At 33.6% G+C, this 13,759-nt stretch overlaps 1 non-coding gene across 1 annotated transcript; it reads right to left on the bottom strand.

Annotated features, from left to right (window-relative positions):
- Window positions 1-6,742: 6,742 nt before the first annotated feature.
- LOC115940460 (U6 spliceosomal RNA) lies at window positions 6,743-6,849 on the bottom strand. Its single transcript, XR_004075210.2, has one exon. It is a non-coding gene; the product is annotated as a U6 spliceosomal RNA (small nuclear RNA).
- Between the last annotated feature and the right edge of the window lie 6,910 nt (window positions 6,850-13,759).

Raw genomic sequence — 13,759 nt, 5'->3', positions numbered from 1 at the left:
GTCTTTATCAATTTATTATGAAATTAAGATAATATGATATTGGCATAGATAGAGACAAAAACTTAATGGAACAGAGCCTTGACACTAACTCGTGTATATGTCAACCTGGTGGGGTGGAAGGAACATTAAAAATAAATGGAGAATGGACTCAAAAAATTACACTTCAATTATTTAATCGCATGGTAAAAGATAAAATTAGATACCTACATCATGTCACTCAAAACATTAATTTCAGATGCATGAAATACCTAAAGCAAAAGCAAAATTTAGAAGTATTTAGAAGAACGAAACAAACATAATAAAGACTTCAGAGTAGGGAAGAACTTCTTTCAAAAAGACAGGAATGTACAAACTATGAAAGAGAAGATTAATGTAATTTGCCACCTTAAGAACCCAGGTGTCCATTGACAGATGAATGGAGACAGAGAGGTTCTATATACATACAATGGAATATTTCTCAGCCTTCAGAAAGAATGAAATCTTACCATTTGCAACGATGTGGATGGAACTAGAGTGTATTAGCGAAATAAGCCAGAGAAAGACAAATACCATATGATCTCACTCATATGTGGAATTTAAGAAACAAAACAGATGAACACGGGGGAAGGGAAGGAAAAATAAAATAAGAAGAAAATAGAGAGGGAGGCAAAGCATAAAAGTTGTGGAACTATAGAGAAAAAACTGAGGGGTGCTGGAGGGGAAGGTGGTGGGGGATGGGATAATTGGGTGATGGGCATTAAGGAAGGCACTTGATGTAAAGAGCACTGGTGTTCTATGCAACTGATGAATCACTACATTCTACCCTGAAACTAATAATACAGTATATGTTAATTAAATTGAATTTAAATAAAGAATTTTTAAAAAGACACAAAGTATGAACTATGAAAGAGAAGATTAAGGTAATTTGCCACCTTAAAAGTAAAACCTTTCATAAAAGAACAGGTGACACAAAGTGAAAATCTGTAGATTGGAAAGTGATATTTGCAACCCATACAAGTTATAAAGAATTTGTGTTCTGAATAGTCACAGAATTTCTACAAATTATTAAGGAAGAGTTGAACAACTCATAGAGAATATGAGGATATGAACAGGAAACTCAGGCAGGAGGAAATCAAGGGGACAACAGGATAAAAAATATATTCAATCTTAATTATAACCAAATCAATTAATATGAAAACAATAACATAAAGTTTCATACCTCTCAGATCAGAAAAACTAAGTCTGCTAATGCTGAGTATTGCTAAGGTGAGGAAATGTAGACTCAGAACTCAAATTATTGCATTGACTTTAGACAACAATTAAGAAACATTTTCACAGTCAAGAAAATAAATCTTGCTCCAACTGTGTGTGTGTGTGTGTGTGTGTGTAGCAAAAAGTCTTTTCAAGTACACATTTTGTGATATGTTAAATAATGTATACAAACTTAACCGCATGCTCAGTAAAGAGCCGCAACTGATCATTTTAAAAGGTGGCATGTTCCTCTTAAAGAAATGTTTTAGATAAATAACCACAATTGCTGGAAAGAAACATTTGCATAATGGGGTTCTCATTTTAGAACAGAGTCTATCTGTTACAGCTACATTAAATCAGCCCTAATTACAAAGCTTAGTAAATTCCCATGACTGTAAGAATAGTTTCTAAAAAGTTCTTTTAGGAAATCTTTTTTTTTTTTTTTCCCCCTCCCTCTGGGCTTTCAAATATGTCCAGCTCACTGTTTGGAAGAATAAAAAGGAACATAAATCTCACTTATCTGTATTAATTCTTGAAACCATTCTATTTCTTTAATTTATTTCTCTTTCAAACTAGGGAGGATCTATTTAAAAAAACAACTAGGAAGGGGAAGCTTTTTAAAAGTTGACTCCTTCAATACTATCTGTGCCCTTCTAACACCTAAAAGTCTTTCTGAACCTCTAGGAATATGAGTAACCTAGTTTAAATGCTGCAGAGTATCTGAGTCCTGGCAGACTCTCACACACAATTTCCAATAAGGTCTCTAGTCTTTTAACCTGACCCAGAAACGGACCCACAGTCAACATTTTGAGGTATTTTAAGTCTCACCTAGGAAAATTTAAAAATTAACCTGGACTCTAAATATTTAATATAACTTAGCATTTTTTTACATCGTTTGCTCAATTTTATCTTATGTTTTACTAAAACCCCTAGTTGTTCGTTTGTTTATTTTTATTTTTTAAGTAGGCTTCCTGCCCAAGGTGGGGCTTGAACTCATGACCCTGAGATCAAGAATCACATGCTCTATTGATGGAGGTCAGCCAGGTACCCCTTCCTAGTTGTTTTTAAGATTTTATTTATTTGTCAGAGGGAGAGAGCACAAGCAGGGGGAGTATCAGGCAGAGGGAGAAGCAGGCTCCCCACTGAGCAAGGAGCCTGATATGGGACTTGATCCCAGGATTCTGGGATCATGACCTGAGCTGAAGGCAGATGTTTAACTGACTGAGCCACCCAAGGCGTCCCTCTTTAGTTTAATTTTTAACACAAAGTAAAAGTCTAAAATTTAATACTATTGCTACTTTCTTCCTGGAAAAGTATAAGAAATTCAGAATGCTTAAATTTTAATGATCTTCTGTGTTTTATGTTACTGTTGACCAGTATTTGGCTTTCATCTGGTTTTTAATGCTACCCAAATTTAGAATTTTTGTTATATATTTATGTTATATTTAACCACTTGGTTATTAATTTCATGTTTTTGCCTTGTTTCTTACATCATAGTTCTTACTTTTGGATCCAATCATGCTTCCTAAAATATTTCTTTTTGTTAAGGGTAACTCAATTTTCTCTCTCAGAGAATGTCTTTATTTCTCTTTTTCAAAAGTGGTGATTTCACTAAGTATAAAAAGTCTAAGTTGACAAGTATTTTCCCTCAGCATTTTGAAGGTAGAAATTTTCTGCCAGGCTCATAGTAGTTTTTTGTATTCTTTTTCTCTGAGGAAGCTTGTAAGATCTTCTCTTTGCAAAGGCATGGAGAGGTGTTCTGCCATTTTACTCTAATGTGCCATTTATTAAAATCTACCTTTTTCAGCATGAGCATTCATCTGAATATTGAGCAACTCACCTATTATAACTTTCAATGCTTTCTTTCTCACATTTTCTGTTTTTCTTTCTGGTATTCCTATTAGACGAATTTTAGACTTACCATTCTTTCTTTTTCGCATTCGATTACTCCTTAAGATTTTCCAACTATTCATCTCTTTGCGCTACATTCTGGGTATATTCTTCAGACCTCGCTTCTGTTTTACCAATCATAACTTCAACTATGTTCAATATGCGGCTTAGCAAAGGCATTTAGGTGTTAATTTTAAAAATAAACTCAACTTAATTTTTTTGAAACTTTATTGGTTTCTTTTCCAATTTGCCTATATTTTTCAAAAATTATGCGATATAATATTGATCATTATTTTTTCTTTTTAAAAAAATTTTTAATTTAAATTCATTTAGCCAACATATAGTACGTCATTAGTTTCAGATGTAGAGATAATTTTTTTAAAGATTTTATTTATTTTTTTTGTCAGAGAGAGAGAACACAAGCATGGGAATTGGCAGGTGGAGGGAGAAGCAGGCTCCCCAATGAGGAAGGAGCCCAATTTGAGACTCAACCCCAGGACCCCAGGATCCCCATGACCTGAGCTAAAGGCAGATGCTTAACTGACTGAGTCACCCAGATGTCCCTCAGATGTAGAGATCATTTTAAATATACTTATTGTAAAGTATCTATGAAATTATTATATAATCAGAATTTCTTGGTCTTCTAAATGCCGACTTGTGTTTTTTAGCCCTTGGTCATAGTGGAAGCAAAAGAGAAAAACTTGCTTTGTGCGCCAAAAAGAGTAAGTTCTTATTTATTTATTTATTAGAAGCTTTAGTCCTACTTAAATCTATACCTTTGTTGTGACAGTGTAAATTTTTAAATATTTTTTCTGTATAATAATCCCTTATTGTGTATTTAAATTATTATCATAAACAGATTGACTTCCTAATCCTATTATTCTCGACTTCAGGAAGGGCTTTTGAGTGTAAATTCGTTTTCAATACTTCTATGGAAACAGAGAGGGAAGGAGAGAGAGCGCTACATTATTGAATTAAATTTTTTTCCATGTAACAATGTATCTTGGGGAGTTATTCATACCTACGTTTAGAACTTTATTCCATACCTTTAAACTATTGTGTATGTCTTTATTTATTTGACTATGCTATTAGTGTGTATTTAATTGTTCTCTAGTCACAGTATACATGATTTAGTACAAAATTTTTTGTATAAATGATTTGTACCTAGTTTTTTTTGTGTGTTTCTATTGGGTATATTTCTGAAAGAGAAATTACTGAGCTTACGACTTTGTGCATTTTACATTTGATAATATGAAATTGTTCCAAATTTTGAATACAGAAAAGAATAAGGGACTCTGGATGACTGCCTTGAAGAATTAGAGCTAATACAACAATTGAAAATAGAGAGCTGCCTCGGTGACCAGGGCTCTTGCACTTAGCCACAGCATGCTTGATCCTGCTCTTACGCAGATACTAGTGGGAGCTTTGGCTGTGTACAAAGCAGAGGAGCATATTTTCAAATTATTGTGAAGAGTTTGGGTGTTGTACGACAAGATAAAGTGGTATCAAATTGTTTATTGCAGAATGTCCTCTCCAGGATTTCAGCCAAAGTCTTCACACTTCAGGTAACTTCTTGAGCTTGCCATGAGAAGAGGAGTTTCTTTCCAGCTGGGTGCTGATTTTTATGGTTGCTACTGACAGTTGAAAATCATGTTTTGTTTGAGGACTTCTCTACTAAATAGCACATCCTCGAGTTTTTCTGTTTTTCTTTTTCCTCTCCTATCTTGGGATTAAATAGAGTTAGATATCTTTTAAATACATTTCTTCTTTTATAACATACATCTTTGGTTACATAGCATTATGATATTCTTGTAAAAAATGCATACATTTTAGGGACACCTGGGTGGCTCAGTTGTTAAGCGTCTGCCTTTGGCTCAGGTCATGATCCCAGGGTCCTGGGATCTAGCCCCGCATCAAGCCCCACATGGGGCTCCTTGCTCAGTGGGGAGCCTGTTTCTCCCTCTGCCTGCTGTTCCCCCTGCTTGTGCTCTCTCTCTCTCTCTGACAAATAAGTAAATAAAATCTTTTAAAAAATGCATACATTTTAATATTTAACTCAATTTTTTTTGCTTTCATATCTCTTAATTCTATATATTTTTTCTTGTCTTTTTTCTTTTCTTAAATGCCCATCTAACTGATCAAGGGCATCTTCAGTCAATGGTAGAGGAGAAAAGGACAGAGTAGAGTTTTTAATCTGCTACTTGGTGACTTACAGACTCAGTTTCATGGAGCTGACATTTCCTTTCTCTCAAGTCTTAGAGACTCATGCCAGTCTGATTAAACTGAGTGGTGGAGATACTTTTTGTTCAGACCAACTCAGAAAAGCAACAGTTAAATATAATGGTGTTCTTAATGTCAAACTTACTGAAGGGATTGGTTGCCTCCCACATTATCTATCTGGGAAAAGGCTACCAGTGCCCATGAGAGACAAATAGGTCTAGACTAGACTCACTGGATGAGGGATGCTATTATACCCATATTAACTGATACCCTTGGGGAGATGACAGTTGGGACACTTACAGCATTCCACATCGAACCATGCAAGGCAAGAAGCTGTCAGAGGGAAAACATTTATTTTATCTGACTCCTTTGTCTGTCATGATGGTTCACTCTCTCTCTGTTATAAAATTGTCAACATTCCCATGCTCACTTCTAAGAATGCCTTTTGGCATTTATTCTTTAAATAAGTTAAACAATAATTTAATTTTCAGAGTTGACAGTTTTGTATCTCTGAATAATAGGAGATACATTAGGATGGTTCAGAATAAGGATTAGCAAATACTTGATTCTAACTTTTAATATATTGATTGCACTATTGATTGATTTACCAAAAACATTCATATTTCAAGCCTAGCATTGGACTAGGCATTTTCAGTTTTAATTGTATTTCTCTAATGACTAATGATACTGAATATCTTATCATGTAGTTACTTGTCATTTATACATTATCTTTGGTGATGAGCCTGTTCAAATCTTTTGCCTACTTTTTTTCTTGAGTTGTTTGTTTTCTTAGTATTGAGTTTTAAGAATCTATATCCTGGAGACAAGTCTTTATAAGATTTTGTAAATATTTTGTCCCAGTCTGTAGCTTGTCTTTTCATTTGTTTAAGGGGTATCTTTCAAAAAGCAGACATTCTTAATTTTGAAGTCAAATTTGTCACTTTGTTCTTTTATGGATCATGCTCTTAGTGTAGTATTTAAGAAATTTGCTAACCCAATGTAATAAAGACCTAATTCTCTCTTTTCTTCTAGAAATTTTATAGATTTAAGCTTAAGTTTTACATTTAGATCTATGATACACTTTGATATAATAAGAACAAAATTCTTGATATTTACCTAAATTGCTATCATTTCTCATGATTTGATCTTTTATGTGTAAATACAGTGTCCAGCTGGCATCACTGTCTTTTTGCCTGAATGACTCCTTTAAATTTTCTTATAAAGCATTATGTCTGCCGGTGATAAATGTACCATCATTTGTATGTTTGAATAAATCTTTATTTTGCTTTCGTTTTTGAAAGACATTTTCACTATGTACAGAATTCTGGATTGATAGTTTTGTTTTGTTTTTTTTTCTTTGATTATTTTAAAGATATTGCTCCATGACTTTTATTTATTTTTTTAAAATATGGAACACTTCGTGAATTTGCATATAATCCTTGTGCAGGAGCCATGTTAATCTTCTCTATGTTATTCCAATTTTAGTATATGTGCTGCTGAAGCGAGCACACTCCATGACTTTTTTTTTTAAAGATTTTATTTATTTATTTGAGAGAGAGAGAATGAGAGACAGAGAGCACGAGAGGGAAGAGGGTCAGAGGGAGAAGCAGACCCCCTGCCGAGCAGGGAGCCCTATGCGGGACTCGATCCCGGGACTCCAGGATCATGACCTGAGCCGAAGGCAGTGGCTTAACCAACTGAGCCACCCAGGCACCCATCACTCCATGACTTTTAATGTGCACTGTTACTAATGAGAATCGTGCAGGCATCCTTATCTTTGCTCCCCTATACATAACGCATCTTTTTTTCTTTGGTTGTACAAGGTGCTTTTATCTTGTTTTATGTTTTTATATATATTTAAATAAAATAATGTAACACATATTTATTTTTGTTCTTTCAAAAAGGTTTTTGTATTGTCCAAGGCTAGGCAGCCTTGAAAAAATATATATGTGTATATATTTTCCTCATGGAATGGGAATCAGGTCAAATTCATAGAATGTTACTTGGTCTACTTTATTTTATTTTAAATATTTTACATATTTATTTGAGAGAGAGAGAGACAGATAGTGAGAGAGCACAAGTGGGGAGGAAAGGGCTTGATCCCAGGACCCTGAGATCATGAACTGAGCCAAAGGCAGCCACTTAACCAACTAAGCCACCAGGTTCCTGGTCCATTGCATTTTAGAAGGGCATACAAATAAAATAAGGTGCATAAATTCAGTGAGGTGGGAAAAAAATGCATAGTATGCAAATCACCTTTAAAATATTTTTCTTTAAAATAATAAAAAAATAAAATGTCTTTCTTTGATTAAGAATCATGTTTGCTTGCTTTTTATACTTCCATGAAAAATAATAGAATGAGCTTTGTTAATTTACCAGAGTCTCTAGGTGAAAAATATTGTGATTAAATGTCTTTGGATTTCTGCTTTGAGTGGAAGAGTGAAAAGAGTCTGAACAAATTTCCCTTTGTCAAGCTCCCCAAGTTGTGCTCAAAGAGATTCAGCTGCAAATGCAGACAATCCCTCTCCTTGCTTTGTAGGCAGGTCAAGCGCCAGAATTTATCAGTGAGTTGAAGAATCCCACCTTCAGGTAGATCTATCAATTAGGACTAGGTCCATCTGCATGTCATAGGGACAATGGCTTAAACAAGATGAAAAGCTATCTCTCTCACATAAAATTCCAGACTTAACAGTACAAGGGTGTTATTGTGACTGTTCCACAAAGTTTTTTAAAACCCAGGTTCCTTTCAATTCATTGTTCTGTCATAGTAGAATATGACTGTTGCCATCTGGTCCAAGACAATGGCTAGAGTTTTAGCCATCCTTATCAGGAAGCCAAGTATAGAAGGTGATAAAGAAAAAGAGTAAAGGGCATACACTGAATGACATCTGGAAAGGGATTTCAGAAGCTGACACCAATATTTAACTACCATTTCACTGACCAAAATTCAATCACAAAGCTGCACTTAACTGGAAGGGAGATTGGAAATTATAGACTTTTTATGGAAAGTCATATATCCAGCTATGGTAAAAGAGAGGAATGGGGACTAGGAAATTAATAGTCTCTGCTTAGGTGAGTATAAATAAGCATTGTTATATCATCCTCTCTAATATGAGATCTGCCTTATTTTTTCTCCACACTTACTTCCTCTGACATAATTCCTATTTTACTAAAAATTTGTTTCATTGTTATTTTTGCTGCCAGAATGTGCACATTATGAGGGCAGGGATTTTTGTTTGCCTTTATGAAGGGAATAAATACAGAACCTGGCATGTGATTGATGCTTAATATTTGAATGAAGAATAAAATAAACATGGAGCCTATAACCAGTCTCTGTCATTGTAATTAGAGTAAAAAGCGTTAATCTTCTCAGAAAAAGCAAACACCTTTAATTTGACAAGACATAAGACATAAGTAGATATGTAATAAAAGAGATCAATGAAGACAGGAAAAATTAGTAGAGATCTGAATGCAGTGGGAGTTAAAATGAGTATTGAAGGAATTTAAATTGTAAGGAAAAGACTTTCCTGACAGAATAGTAGCAAGGAAAGCATACAGAGGCTAGATTTCTTTTCTTCAGGCAGATGCTATCATAAGCAAAGTTGGTTGGATGAGTTTACCTTAGGAGTCAGGAAGGAGACAAACGAGTCAATATTACCTCACATTTGAAAGCTTTTCCCTTGGTAAAGCACTTTAGTATTGTTTGATCGTTTTATTTTCACAATAAGTTGATTTAGAAGGTGTTGTTATCACCAATTAATAGAGTAAGGTTAAAAACCTAAATCTGATAAATTATTTATTTATGGTCCCATAGTTTATTCATTAATTACTTCATATTAATTCACTGGGGTCCAGAAAAGACCCAAACACTAACCTATTGTCTTTAACTTGTGCTCTTTTGTTCAGATACCAGTGCTAAGGTAAAAGTCAAAATATACACAAAGAACCATAAGTTGAATTGGGATATATCATAATCATTAAAAAAACTATTTATTTTATATCAATTTCTGTACCTGGATGGCGAGAGCAACATGTTTTATACCTAACACTGAGGTGTATATAAGAACAAATAAGATTCAACCTCACATTTTATATTTTCTGAATTTAATGGTGAAGAAAATAAATCAATTACTTACATTTAACTTATGGGCCTGAAGTTGCATATGCAAATTACAATAACATTTGCAATTGTACACTTTATAGGGTTTCAAATGTCTTCTTATAAAGAAAACTACATTAAATAAAGATAATGCTTGCTCTTCATCTGTCCTCAGTTATTACTTTTCCTTTGGGATAGTGTTTCTGCTAACTTTTTTCCTTTTACTGAATGGCCAGTAAAGGGAAAGAAAAAAGAAACTAAGGCTCTTCTTAGTCATTAAGTGTCAAGAAATCAATATGAAGATTTCCTTGGGCAGATTAATGTGAAATGAATTAAAACCAAAGCCTTCATGATGTGAATGTGTACATGTACATATTCTGCACAATTCAGAGTAGACATAATTCAAATATGAATAGCATTTCTTGTTATTTCTATTTGAGTCATTGGCTGATTGAAGTGGTGAAGAATATTAAAATCACCAGCAAAACTTAGCTGAACAAATGTTTCACACGTTTAGTAAAAGATATATTATTAATCTCATCACACAGGAGTTATCACTGTTACAACTAACCCTGGAGCTGTAAAATGAGCTGTAAAATAGATTTGATTTTAGAATATTACAAGTTCTCTCATTATGGCTAAGATTAACTATATAGCCTGATAAAGGTCTATTGCTTTTAGTGATACAGCAATGTCGCAGACGGGAACTGCTTGGTAATTATAGCTGACTTACTAGAAATAAAAGGGCAGAAAAAGGGCACCTTTGAGTAATTATCAGTAATAGAAAGACAAGTGATTTCAGCAAGGTAATAGAGAATAACGGTTTCACAGTGATAGATGATAGAAAGGGTTAAGTCCTAAGTAAGTTAGAGGCTTTGATGGTGGAATAGTTATAATTTATTTTGGTACAATTGAGTGCTCATCTAGAGCCTTATCTGAGCTGAGGGATTTTTCTCTGGTGCTCTCTACAGATAAAATATTCTGCCTTGATGATATAATGTGCAAACTTGAAGTTTGCATTGCATTGTAGCTCTTTGAGATCTAGGTCTTCCTTGTTGGTTTTTATTTCATTTACTGAAGGGTGAATATATGTATTCAGTTCTGACAGTAATCAAACCTGTATTTCTTTTCTGGTAGTATTTTCCTCTGTTCAAGCTCTGTTTATAATATTTAAGTGTTGGATGATGTATTAGCCCCTTGAAGCTATTGTATACCATACAAAGCATCATAGGTTGACTTTATTAAATTGCACTTTTCAGAAATGAACCAGGAATACCATCTCTACTCTTGGCCTTCAGCATGCTTCTTAGATTCTCTGTCTGTAAAATAAGTCCATTAAGTCCAATTGGTTTTCTTGGCAAAACTCCAGGTGTGGCATACTTTATTTGGTCCCTTTGGCATGCACAATCTGGGAAATGATTTTTTGTTTTAGATTTTATTTAAATTCAAGTTAGTTAACATATAGTGTATTATTCATTTCAGGGTTAGAATTTAGTGATTCATCACTTGCATATAACACCCAGTGCTTATTACATCAAGTGCCCTTTTTAATGCCCATCACTCAGTTACCCCATTCTCCCACCCACCTCCCCTCCAGCAACCCTCAGTTTTTTCCCTATAGTTCAGAGTATCTGATGGTTTGCCTCACTCTCAGTTTTTATCTTATTTTTCCTTCCCTTACCCTATGTTCATCTGTTTTGTTTCTTAAATTCCACGTATGAGTGAAGTCATATGATATCTTTCTGTGACTGACTTATTTCGCTTAGCATAATACCCTCTAGTTCCATCCACATCATTGCAAATGGCAAGATTTCATTCTTTTTGATGACTGAGTAATATTCCATTGTATGTATAAACCACATCTTCTTGATCCATTCATCAGTTGATGGGCATCTAGCCTCTTTCCATATTTTGGTTATTGCGGACATTGCTGCTATAAACATTGGGGCACCTGTGCCCTTTTGAATCACTACTTTTGTATTTATCCACTACTAGGATAAATACCTAGCACTGAAGTCGCTGGGTCATAGGGTAGTTCTATTTTTAGCTTTTTGAGGAATCTCCATACTGTTTCCCAGAGTGGCTGTTCCATTTTGCTTTGGGAGATGGTTTATGCTTCAACATAACAATTCTCCTAGTAACTCAAGTCACAGTCTTGGCAACCCATGTTCATCCCTCAAATAAAGAAAATGAGGGGGATGGGCAAAATGGATGATGGGTGTCAAGGAGGGCACTTTTTGTGATAAGCACTGGGTGTGATGAATCATTAAATTCTACTGCTGAAACCAATTTTACCATATATGCTAAGCAACTTGCATTTAAATAAAAATTTGAAATTAAAAAACAAACAAAAACAAAACAAAAATGAAACAAAATAAAACAAAAACAAACAAAGAAAGAAAATGCTTTCCTTGGGAACAAAAAGAATTAGAGAGACTGTGTTATAATCTAAAACTTGCTGAAGATCCACTAATCCAAATAATAAAAATACATCACATGTATTCTCATCAAGGTGCCCATATGCTATTTATATTCTTAGCACATGGAAATAAGAAATTATATTGTATTAAATATTACTGAAATATGTAATTTCAAAACATGAGATGCATCTAAAATGGTGCTTGGGGGAAAATTACAGCTTTCAAAAATATATAAGACAAGAAGAAAGGTTGAAGTCATCAATCTAAGCTATAATCTGAAGAAGAAAGAAAAAATTTAAATTCAATTCAAATAAAGTAGTAAGAGAAGATAAAGATATGAGCAGAACCAATGTAATTGAAAGCAAATGTATAATAGAGAGATGTTTTAAAAGCCAATAATTAATTCTTTTAAAATGTTAGTAAATTTGATGAACTATCAGCAAGAATAATCAAGAAAAACAAAGAAAATAAAAACTGCCTGTATCAGAACTGAAATTCTATGAATAAGACAAAATAAGAGATCGAAATGAAAAACTTTATGCTAATATATTTGACAATTTAAATGAAAATTGTCAGACTCCTTGAAAAACATAAGTGGTCAAAACCAACACCCAGAGAAATAGGAAATTTCTATAGTCTCATATCTATTAATAAATAAATAAATAAATAAATAAATCCTTATTTAAGAATCTTCCCCAAAGAGAATCCAGAACATTCCCTGGTATTTTCTTCCAAATTTTTAAAGACATAATGCCAATTTTATTTAATCTCTTTAAGAGACTATAGAAAAAAAGGCATTTCTCAACTGATGAAACTGGCATGGCCTTGATACCAAATCTGACAAAAGCATTACAAAAAATGATGAATCACAGACCTGTACTCTGAAACAAAGAATACATTATATGTTAAAAAAAAAAAGACAGTAGGAAGGGAAAAATGAAGGGGGGGATATCAGAGGGAGAGATGAACCATGAGAGACTATGGACTCTGAGAAACAAACAGGGTTCTAGAGGGGAGGGGGGTGGCGGGATGGGTTAACCTGGTGATGGGTATTAAAGAGGGCACGTACTGAATGGAGCACTGGGTGTTATATGCAAACAATGACTCATGGAACACTACATCAAAAACCAGTGATGTAATGTATGGTGCTTAACATAAAATAAAATGTGAAAAAAGGAAACTATAAGCTAATATCTCATTATAGATGCAAAAATTCTATCTCAGTAGTAGCATTTGGAATATAGCTATGTAGAAAAGATAACTGGGGAGCATTCCAGATATGTAAATTCATCTAACATTAAAAAATATAAATCACACCTATTTATTTTTATAAAATGTATAAACCAAAATATAAATCGCAAACAAAATACTGGAAAATAAATCTATATTCTCAATAGATATGGAAAAGACATAAATTCAACAATTATTTATGGCAAAAACTCTCTGTAATCTAAGAATAGAAGGGGTCTTTTTGAACTGATGAAAGATATTAACAAACTATCATCATACTTGAAAGTGAATGACAGTATTCATTTAATAATGAAATGTTGAGTATTTTCCCCCTGAGTTGATGATGCGCATGAGAATGTCCCCTATTACCATTCTATTCAACACTGTACTAGATGTCCTAGTCATTTTTCAAGAGTTCTTTTTTGCTGTTGTTAATGTGCTTGTTAGAGGTCTTTGTATAAATATTTATATCTACACATCTAAGCATATATCTACACATTTATGTGTTACTACATTGTAAATATTTCCCCTACTTAAAGAAACTTATAGTTTTGCTAAAATTTTTGTTTCATTTTTTACATTTATTTGTTCTTTTTTTTATTATGTTATGTTAATCATCATACATTACATCATTAGTTTTCGATGTAGTGTTCCATGATTCATTGTTTGC

Source organism: Leptonychotes weddellii, chromosome 2, assembly GCF_054177405.1.
Source record: "Leptonychotes weddellii isolate Sample4059 chromosome 2, ASM5417740v2, whole genome shotgun sequence".
Classification (NCBI taxonomy): Eukaryota; Metazoa; Chordata; class Mammalia; order Carnivora; family Phocidae; genus Leptonychotes; species Leptonychotes weddellii.
The sequence above is the reverse complement of the archived record's forward strand: the minus strand, read 5'-3'. Positions and strand labels throughout refer to the sequence as shown.